Source organism: Myotis davidii, unplaced genomic scaffold, assembly GCF_000327345.1.
Source record: "Myotis davidii unplaced genomic scaffold, ASM32734v1 scaffold925, whole genome shotgun sequence".
In the NCBI taxonomy this organism is placed as follows: Eukaryota; Metazoa; Chordata; class Mammalia; order Chiroptera; family Vespertilionidae; genus Myotis; species Myotis davidii.
Window position 1 is genome coordinate 317685 of NW_006296531.1, and position 10503 is coordinate 328187.

Consider the following 10503-nt stretch of genomic DNA (forward strand, 5'->3'; position numbering starts at 1 on the left):
TTCAACTCCCATGGTTTTCAAATATTATGGATACACTTACTTTCATAATAAAATGTAGAATAAACAGAAGTGTTATGCAGTGTTTTTCAGGCAGTTTGTGGGTTGACTATGCTACAGAAAAATCAGGTTAGCTCTTTATCCAAAAAATGTAAAGGTAGTTAAGAAATTGCTATTTTTAGTAGAGATTTATTCCTTAATCAAAAATCCATGTTCATAATATTTAAATTAGAAATAGGCCACCTTTGATGCAAAAAAAAGTAAATAGGTAAGCAAAAGATAAAAGCTATCTGTAATCACACCCCTAAAGAATACAAAGCCCCGGGCTACTCGTGAGCCTGTTTCTCAGAATGATAAGAAATATTAGAGCAAAATATTAGCACAAAACGTAAGCTAGACCTTGACTTGTTCTGTATCTTGTCCGGTTAAAACTGGTTTTCAGGTCCTTCTCCTCTTTTAAAAGTGTCAGAGCTTTTCATTAATATTGGAAGAGTTGTTTTCATAATTTTAACAGTGGTTCCTTTGTAACCTGGAGCCTATGAATGTTACAGGAACCTACATTTGTTTGAGTGTTTGGTAGAGAAAAGTGTCTTTGTTCACTTAAATTGTAAATTGTGTTAATTATCATAAGACCTTTGACTTGATTCAAGGACCAGACTTGTTAAGCCTGGAGGACAACACTGGTCTATCTCTTATTAACTCACCAAGATAAAAACCTCTGTGGTGCCCTAACCGGTTTGGCTCAGTGGATAGAGCATCGGCCTGCAGACTGAAGGGTCCCAGTTCGATTCCGGTCAAGGGCATGTATGTTGGTTGCGGGCACATCCCCAGTAGGGATCGTGCAGGAAGCAGCTGATAGATGTTTCTCTCTCATGGATATTTCTCTCTATCCCTCTCCCTTCCTCTCTGTAAAAAAATCAATAAAATATATTTTTAAAAAAACAAAAAACCTCTGTGGCCCCCCTAGCTGGTTTGGCTCAGTGGCTAGAACGTCAGCCTGGGGACTGAAAGGTCCCGGGTTCAATTCCGGTCAAGGGCACATGCCGGGGGTTGTAGGCTCAATCCCCAGTAAGGGGCATGCAGGAGTCAGCCGATCAATGGTCTGTCTCATCAGTGATGTTTCTATCTCTCTCTCCCTCTCCATTCCTCTCTGAAATCAATAAAAATATTTTTAAAACAAAAGAAACCGGGGGAAAAAAACACCCACCTCTGTGGCTTCTCAGGAACCTATCTAAAAGCCTTCCTTCTTGAAAAAAAAAAAAGCATATTAATAAGTAAACTGTACAATGAACTGGAAAATATGATACAGAACCTTAATTTTCCATCTGTAGACTGCGGACCCAAACCAAGTAATCCACAGAAATATCTAGAACAATCTGAAGTTCTCTGGGTGGATTTCACAACTCACTGGTGGTTTGCTCACAGCAGAACCAGGGACTGAGGAGGAAGGGGACTCATTCAGGGAGGAGAAAGGTCTCACTACCTGCGGGCATTTAACCCTGAGGACTGCATTCCAGCTCTGGCACACCTTGAAGGCGGGGACTAGTCTCACAGCTAAATGCTCACTGGCCCCTCAACACCCCTCATGAGGCAGGTACTGTTATATCCATTTTCTGTCGGGGCAACTGATACACAGAAAGCTTACCTCGCCCAAAGTCACACAGCTAGTGGGTGGCTCAGCATTCATGCCATTGGCCACGACACCTGACTGATAAAAGAGAGTCCTTCTTTAGGTCAACAGATATTTGAGCATCTACCATAAAGTAGGTAATAAGGAAGCTGCACAAGTAAATATGGTCTTTGTTCTCAAGGAGGAGGAACCTAATGGGGTTAGTTTAGTGCAGTGGTTCTCAACCTGTGGGTCACGACCTCTTTGGCGGTCGAACGACCCTTTCACAGGGGTCGCCTAAGACCATCCTGCATATCAGATATTTACATGACGATTCATAACAGTAGCAACATTACAGTTATGAAGTAGCAACGGAAATAATTTTATGGTTGGGGTCACAACATGAGGAACTGTATTCTCATTATGGGCTGAAATGGATCTAAGGCAGGGGTGGGCAAACTTTTTGACTCGAGGGCCACAATGGGTTCTTAAACTGGACCAGAGGGCCGGAACAAAAGCATGGATGGAGTGTTTGTGTGAACTAATATAAATTCAAAGTAAACATCATTACATAAAAGGGTACGGTCTTTTTTTTCAATAGTTTCATTCATTTCAAGCGGGCCATAGTTTGCCCACGGCTGATCTAAGGCAAGGGATCAGATGGAACAGAGTATGAGCCAGGACCCAGGTCATCTCTTGATGCCTGGTCTTGGGCTCCTCCCACTACTTGTTGCCTCCTTGTCGATCAGAACATTCACCTGATTATGACTTGGGCTCCTGATCTTTTTAATATATATATAATGTTTTTATTGATCTTTTTGAGAGAGAGAGAGAAAGTGAGAGGGGTAGAGAGTTAGAAACATGGATGAGAGAAACATCATTGATAGGCTGCCTCCTGCTCGCCTCCTACTGGGGATGAAGCCCACAACCTAGCTATGTGTCCTTACAGGGAATGGAACCAGTGACCTCTTGGTTCATGGGTCAATGCTCAACCACTGAGTCACACAGGCCAGCCTGGGCTCCTGATCTTGATATAACCTCCCTGAGACTCAAGGCCTTTAGCTCTGATGCTAAGTCTGATGTGGTTTCACACCCCTCCCCAGGCTAGTTCCTCCAGCTGGAGGTGGACTTCTAGCCCTGGCCTGCTGCCAAGAAGCCGAGAGTTGACTTTCCGCAAGTAGCAGCCTCAGTTTCCTCATTTATACTGTTATGGTATTTATTACACCTACTTGATGCAATCATTGTATAAGCCTCATGCCAGTTTCTCTATCCTACTACACTGCAGTCTTTTTATTTAAAATATATTTTTATTGATTTCAGAGAGGAAGGGAGAGGGAAAGATAGAACATCAATGATGAGAGAGAGTCATTGATTAGCTGCCTCCTGCACGCCCCCTATTGGGGATCAAGCCTGAAACCCCGGCATACGCCCTTGACTGGAACTGAACCCGGGACCCTTCAGTCTGCAGGCTGACGCTCTATATACTGAGCCAAACCAGCTAGAGCTGCACTGCAGCGTTGATTAGAGGAAAATCTAGGGCTGATTCAAAGGGCAAATAAGGTCCAGTCCCCAACCTCAAGGAGTCTAGAGGCAAGGGGATGAGACAAGGACAACATTTACAATTGCGCTGTTATCCGTGGTAAACTCAGTGATAGAGATGTGCCCAGGGTACGCTTGCGGGGAAAGGGATCCCTAACCCAGACAGAGGGAATCAAGGTCTCCTGAGACCGCAGCAGCCAAACTGAGACTCACGGGTGAGGAGGAGGCAGCCGGTGGAGGGGGCTGAGAGGGAGGAGGACCTTCCAGGAGGAGGAAAGGCACGGAGGCTGGAAGCAGTGTGGTGTTCACAAAGAACCTTAAACAACTTGCTGGAGGCAGAGAGTGCCAGCAAGAAGGCAGGAGAGGAAGGACAGGGCCAGGCTTTCATAGACATGTCATATGTCTTTGTGTCGTCCCAATTACATAGCAAAACACATCCTATGCAGTAGGCCCTTCAATGTTTTTTAAAATGAATAAAATAAGAGAATGGGTCTAAAGTTCCTAGCCCTCCTCAGAGTCAGTGCTGCCGCCACGGTCTCTCTGAGCTCCGAATATTGTGGGTTTCTAATGGGCGTATCAAGTCTCGTTTATGGGCTTATTTTCTAGAATGTTTGCTCCGTAGAAGTATCTATTTGGGGGAGGGAGAGCGGTGTAAAACCACCTGGAGGTAGTTATGCCATTCAGCTGGGTTTGCCCTCCCCCTGGGGGAGTTGTCAAAATCAGACCTTGGACTGGAGACAGTCACACCCAGGGTAGGACTGTGGCCCTCGACAACCCCGGCAAGGGGTTCTGGAGGAGCCACTTGAAGCAGAGGAATAAGATAAGAAAGAAAAGAATTCAGGTTGACTTGGGCTTACCCTCCTGCTTTGAGCTCTGAGGCCACCGTTCCTGAGATGGAGGAGAGAGGAGAGGTTAGGGGCCTGCTGCCAGGTAGAAGGCAAATGCTGGGCGACAGCCACAGCTCCAACACAGACGTGGGATAAGTCACTGAAATCAGTAAGGATGGTTGATCCCATGCACAATAGTCAATGAATAAGGTGCCTACCGCAGGGCCAGCCCAATCCGCTTTGAGGATTTTGTGTCCACCCTCCTAACCCATTCCCTGCAACATTAATTGAATGCTGTGTGAGGTCTTCAGAAAAAAGAAACCCTTGCCTGGCTGGCTTGGTTCGCTTCCCTGTTGGGGCGCATGCTCAGATTGTGGGCTCGATCCCCAGTGGGAGGGGGTGTGCAGGAGGCAGATCTGTGGTTCTCTCTCATCATTGATTTTCTCTCTCTCTCTCCCTCTTCCTTCCTTTCTCTGAAATCAATAAAAATATATTTTTTTAAAAAGAAAGAAACCCTAGCAATTGGCTAGGATTCCAGGTACTCTGTGGCTAATAGGTAAGGACATTAGGGGAAGTGAAAGGTCAGGGAATGGAGATTTGGAAAATCCTTACCACTGGCACCTCCCACCCAAATGGACTGGATATTATGAGGGAGCATGAGGAGTCATCATCTTTCTGGGCAGCAAAATGGGAACAGCCTTAGGTCCCCCAAACTGACTCACTCTTTGTCTCAAGTGCTATTCCCTGGGGGTGCGTGTCCCCTGGGGCACACAGTAGGGTGGCTTAGGGTCCTTAGGTACTATGAACCCAAGTCCACCAAGGAGCATAGGGATTCTACAGGTGAAAGGAGCAGGTTAGACCTTGGTCCACTTGGTTGTTCCCCGGCCCCATCCCTCCCCCAGGGCCACTACTCCTATTCATTGTAACCCAGCTTCTGCTCTTTTGTGAAAATTCTGGTAAAGCCCAAGGTGTGAGGCACTTTCCACTGAGACCTACAGTGACCTTTCTCCCCCAGACGTGTCAGCCCTCACCCCCGTGTCGTAAACAAGTTTGACCTTGGGACATGGTAGTGCCCAGTGATGTTCTTTACTAAGTAAAGTTCTTCCACTTCCTACTACAAGTACCCACTCCTCGCTGGAGCTGGACCCCTCTCCCCCACGAAAGGCGTACTAACAATCACAAGCACCCCAGGCACACTTGTTCTGACAGTAACTGTTCACAGCCCGCTCCCAGACTCCGTTCTGGTGGGCCTGGCTGCCCTTGTTGAGGCCTTTGTAGCCTTCTGCTTCTCTTTAGTTACAGAACTCCGGTTCTAAAGACATCGTGATTTCTTTTGCCTCTGAACACGGAGACAATTAAATGTTCAATAAATGCCTAGGTTTTGAGCTTGATCCCCAGTCGGGGGCGTGCGGGAGGCAACAGATCCATGTTGTACTCACATTGATGTTTCTCTCTTCTTCCTCTAAAAATCAAAAGAGAGGGAGAGAGAGAGAAATCACAAAATTCTGAATCACAAAGAAAGCAAATTGTGTGGCTCCTCCAATCACAAGAGTGACAGGCACCCATCTGGTTCTATGGAAGTTGTAAACTTTTACAGGAGCTAATTCAAGAGTGTGTTTCCTGGAAATTAACAAAGATAAGAAAACTTCTGTGTTTGGCTCAGTGGATAGAGCGTTGGACCACAGACTGAAGGCTCCCAGGTTCAATTCCGGTCAAGGGCATGTACCTTGGTTGCGGGCGCATCCCCAGTAGGGGGCATGTAGGAGGCAGCTGATCCATCTTTCTCTCTCATGGATGTTTCTAACTCTCTATCCCTCTCCCTTCTTCTCTGTAAAAAAATCAATAAAATATATGTTTCAAATTTAAAAAAAGAATACTTCTGACTTATCATATTTATGAAATATTTAGCTACTTCCCAGTATAAATCCTGCTATCTCCTAAAAGTTACGATATAGCCCAAAGCTACTCATTATGTCTATAGACTATCTTCTCAATAAGAATTATCCAAGATATAATTTTTATCTGAGAATGCCAGTTCTGATTAAGTTTATAGACTTATTTCCTCCAAGATGCATCCTTTGAAATTCAATAATGTCAGAATTTCATGTAAAGCCTGAGCTACATTTGATATAACAGAAACAGGACCGGCCTGGACATCTGAGGTCCAGGGCCCAGTCCCAGTCCTGCCCTCCTTGACTCTAAGCAAGTCATTTGGCTTTTCTGGGCCTCAATTTTCTCATGAGTATGAAAATTCTGATAGTTTACAATTTCATATATAATTAACATTATACATTATTATTTTGTTTTTTAAAGTTCAATAAAAACCTTATAAGAAAAAATTAGTAAAACCAGAGATTTTACTAATGTAAATAACTTTCTTTACGTACTGTATGTATTCTCTAACGTGCAATTAGATTCGGGTGCAGATTGTAGCTCCTCGCTTCTGTGGGTTTTCTTTTCTGAAATCTTCCTTAGTAAAGTGATTCTCTGGCTTTGCCCTCCTCCCTTAAGATACTAACATGTGCTCATTTGCACGGATTTCTAGAAATCTCCTTCCTGATCGCCACTCTCGTCCCTCTGTAGTCCCCACACAATCGAACAGTAACTGAGCACACAGTATATGTAGGTGTCAGTGGATACTTATGGTTGTTGTTGTTTTTTAATCCTCACCTGAGGACATTTTTCCATTGATTTTTAGAGAGAGTGGAAGAGAGAGAGGAAAGACAGAGAGAAATACATCGATTGGTTGCCTCCTGCACGAACCCTGGCCAGGGCCCGGGCCACAGAGGAACCTGCAACCAAGGTCAGTGCCCTTGACCGGAATCGAACCCAGGACCCTTTGATCCGCAGGCCAATGCTCTATCCACTGAGCAAAACCGGCTAGGGCTCAATAAATACTTATTGAATAAACATTTTAGTATACATTTTCAGGAGGCACCAATGGGTACTTTGGGGGTGAGGAAATATGGATTATTTTAATTTTCTTCCTTCTACTTTTCTGTATTTGCTAAATTTGGGATAAAGCACACCCCAAACCTCCTCTTCTCTGGGGGCATCATTCCCCGCAGGGTGGTCTACTTCCCTTGCACTGTGCCTGTGGGCAGCGGTGCTCAATGACCAACCTCTCTCTCCCCTTTCTTTGAAATCAAGAGCAGCCACGATGGGGGGAAATGGTAATTCTGAAAGGAATCAGGTCACCCCTTCTGGAAAACGAAGATGGAAGCTGGCCCGCCCTCCTCTGGCCCCCAAGGCCCAGGCCTCAACTACTGTACATCCAACTACCGCCACCAAGAAAGGGAAGCAGGCGGCTGGCTCCGAATCAGCCCCGCCCCGCCCCCGGGAGACACGGGGCCGCGCTCTCGGGCTGGGAACGCGCAGGAAAAAAGCAATCAGAAAGGGAACCGGCGGCGCCTTTTCTCCTCCTGGCGGACAACCGTGGAACAACAGAGCTTAGGGAAGAGGCGGGTTGGGGTGTCAAACGTTGAGCAGGGTTGAGCTGTACAGTTTGACATTTGGGGGGACCTGACCTGATGTTGCAGCCCCTCCTTTTTCCCCCAAGAATTCATTTCCAGTTAAAAACAAGGAAAAAGGCAAGGCAAAACCTTGAGCTCCTAATGTGTGCTGGGCACTTTGCATCAAATCTTCACAACAGCTCCCCTGGGCTAATTATCCTCTTAACAGACAAGGATAATGAGGCCCAAAGGGGTGATTTTCACAGTTCATTCGTGACCAGGCTGGATCTGTGTGCTCCAAAGGCTGACTGTGGCCCTAACCTGTCGGGAATGGGGCCCTGGATGGGGAGAAAGGAGTGTCTCCTCGAGCTGAGAAGGTAAAGCACTCAGAACCGTTTCCATGGTCATTTTTAAAGCTCAGCTCACGAGGCATGGAAACTTGTCAGGCTAGTCCACCTGTTGCATCAGGCAGGAACCCAGCCACAGCCCAGAACTAGAGCTCCCAAGGTATCTGACACCTAATCCTCCAGGATTGGGGGTGGAGGGAGCACAAGAAACTGGGGGAGGAGGGGTTGAGGAGGGAATCCTCGTGGCTGAGGCTATCAGGGGCATTGCCGGTTGATGTCAGCTCCTGCAACTGGATTGTTCAGGGATGAGAGAAGCCGTTTCCACAAAACCCATCTGGTGACCAGAACGTTAAATGTATGTTTATTGATTTCAGAGAAGAAGGGAGAAGGAGGGAGCTAGAAACATCAATGATGAGAATCATTCATTGGCTGTCTCCTGCACACCCCACACTGGGGACTGAGCCCAGGACTCAGGCATATGCCCTGACAGGGAATCGAACCGTGACATCCTGGTTCATAGGTCGACACTCCACCACTGAGCCACACTGGCCAGGCTGGTGACCAGAACTTTATGAGACATATATCCAGATGATGCCAGTCTCCTCCTGCCTTTCAAGAGAAACAGAATGGATGGTAGGAGTGAGAACCTGTATAATGAGGCAGAGGCTGCTGGCCTTTGACCTGCAGAGAGATTTACACTCAGCCCACCTTAGTGGATAGCCAGAGATGTTAATGAAGCAGCACAGTACGCCAGGACCACAGGGAGAGGCTGAGCCATCAGGTTACGTGGATACTTACAGCCAGCCTGCCTTGAGGAGTGTTCTCTAAAACTACTGGTAAAAGGAAGCAGGGGCCTGGGGACACTCAGTCTCACAGACGCCCTGTGGAGGAATTCGATGATGCAAGCAGAGGCTGTGATCGGCCACGAGTGGTGGGTCTTCGGGGACGGTAAGAACCTACACACAGTCCACCTGAACCAAAATGTCATCAGGTAGCTGCTGACGTTACTGGTAAATCTTTAAAAGGGAAAAGAACAATTTCAAACCAAACCAAATTAGAAGCTAGGAATATAGGAAAGATACAAAAGACTGTTTAAAAAATCTTGGGAATCCCCAAATGTACTCAAGGTATAAAAATTCCAGGTGAAAGAACAAAAAGTCTAAGTGAATAGCTAACAAAAGAGGCCTCCAGAGAGAAAAATTTTAAAAAGCAAATGGCATTTCCAAGGAAACCAAGGGTGAAACTGTAGACATGTCCAAATTGGGCAAAAAAAACACAAAAAACCTGGCAGATAGTTGGGGTGACTTCTGCCCCTGATTTCGGAGGAGGTCCACAAATAGTTCTCACTCCTTCACAGGACAATGTTGGGAGAGATCAGAAACTAGAGACAGACTCATGAAATAACTGAGACCTAATGTGAGGAGAAGGCAACATGGTTTCTAGAGGAAAAGTGGTGTCTGATGTCCTAGAGCAGCGGTTCTCAACCTGTGGGTCGCGACCCCTTTGGGGGTTGAACGGCCCTTTCACAGGGGTCGCCTAAGACCATCGGAAAACATATATATAATTACATATTGTTTTTTGTGATTAATCACTATGCTTTAACGATGTTCAATTTGTAACAATGAAATTGGGGGTCACCACAACATGAGGAACTGTATTGAAGGGTCGCGGCATTAGGAAGGTTGAGAACCACTGTCCTAGAGGCATCAGAGATAGTCTGGGCTTCAGTCACATTGGCTTCGGTTGGAATCCTCACTTTGCCTTATGAACTGTGTGACCTTTGGAAACTCATTGATCTATTCAAACCTCAGTCTTCCCATCTGATAAATGGAGACAAAAAGAGACTGACTTTACAGGGTGTTCTAAGGAGGGTATGCTAGTGTGTAGCACGATAAGAGATAAGCAGGCACTTCTCTGAATAAAATCTAAATTTCATCACATTGTTAAAGATTGATTTGGAAGTGAGAAATGGATAAAAATATCAGATAATACATTTAGTAAGGCAATCTTCAGAGAAAAATAACCCAACTGTATTTTACATCAATGAGCTATCTTTCCCACCTGAAGTCCCACAGCACTGTCTGTACCACTCAGCTTGCTCTGACTCAGAGAACTTTCCCCTCAATCATCATCTTGCTCCCAGGTCGTCTCCCTGAGCAGATTATAACTGCTCAAGTAAACACTGTTGCCAAACTACCCATTACAGTCCAGATCTTGAGTCACTGTCAACAGGTCCCTGAAGACCTGGCTTTAGTCAAAGGTGCCAAAACAAAGGGAGCCAGCATTCGAGTACAGAAACCAAGAGTAAACCTAATCGCACCCCTGCCCAGAGCTGTGGTTTGGCTGCAATTGGGATAATGTCTGTGGTTCTGGCTGGTTGCACCTCAACACTAACATCAGGAAGCTGCGGAGAGGCAGCTCAATTTCCAAGTGGGTGGAAATGTTTTTGTGAGAACAGGATGAAAAGTGGGGGTTCTAGGGTTTGACAAGGTGAAGGCAGAGCAAGGATACAGAGTAACTGTAAAGCCTCCACATTACGTTGCCCTGGGCGTGTTCCAAGTCAGAACATGACAAGCAGCCAGCATCCATGTTGAAAACAGTCTTAAGACAAAATGCTACTTGGAATGCTGCGTGGACCCTGCCCCGAGGCAGGAAACAGAAGCAGGATGAAAATAGGAAGTGCAGTCGGCCTGACCAACAGTCTCTGGTGAACACATCCAAGATGAACAGGC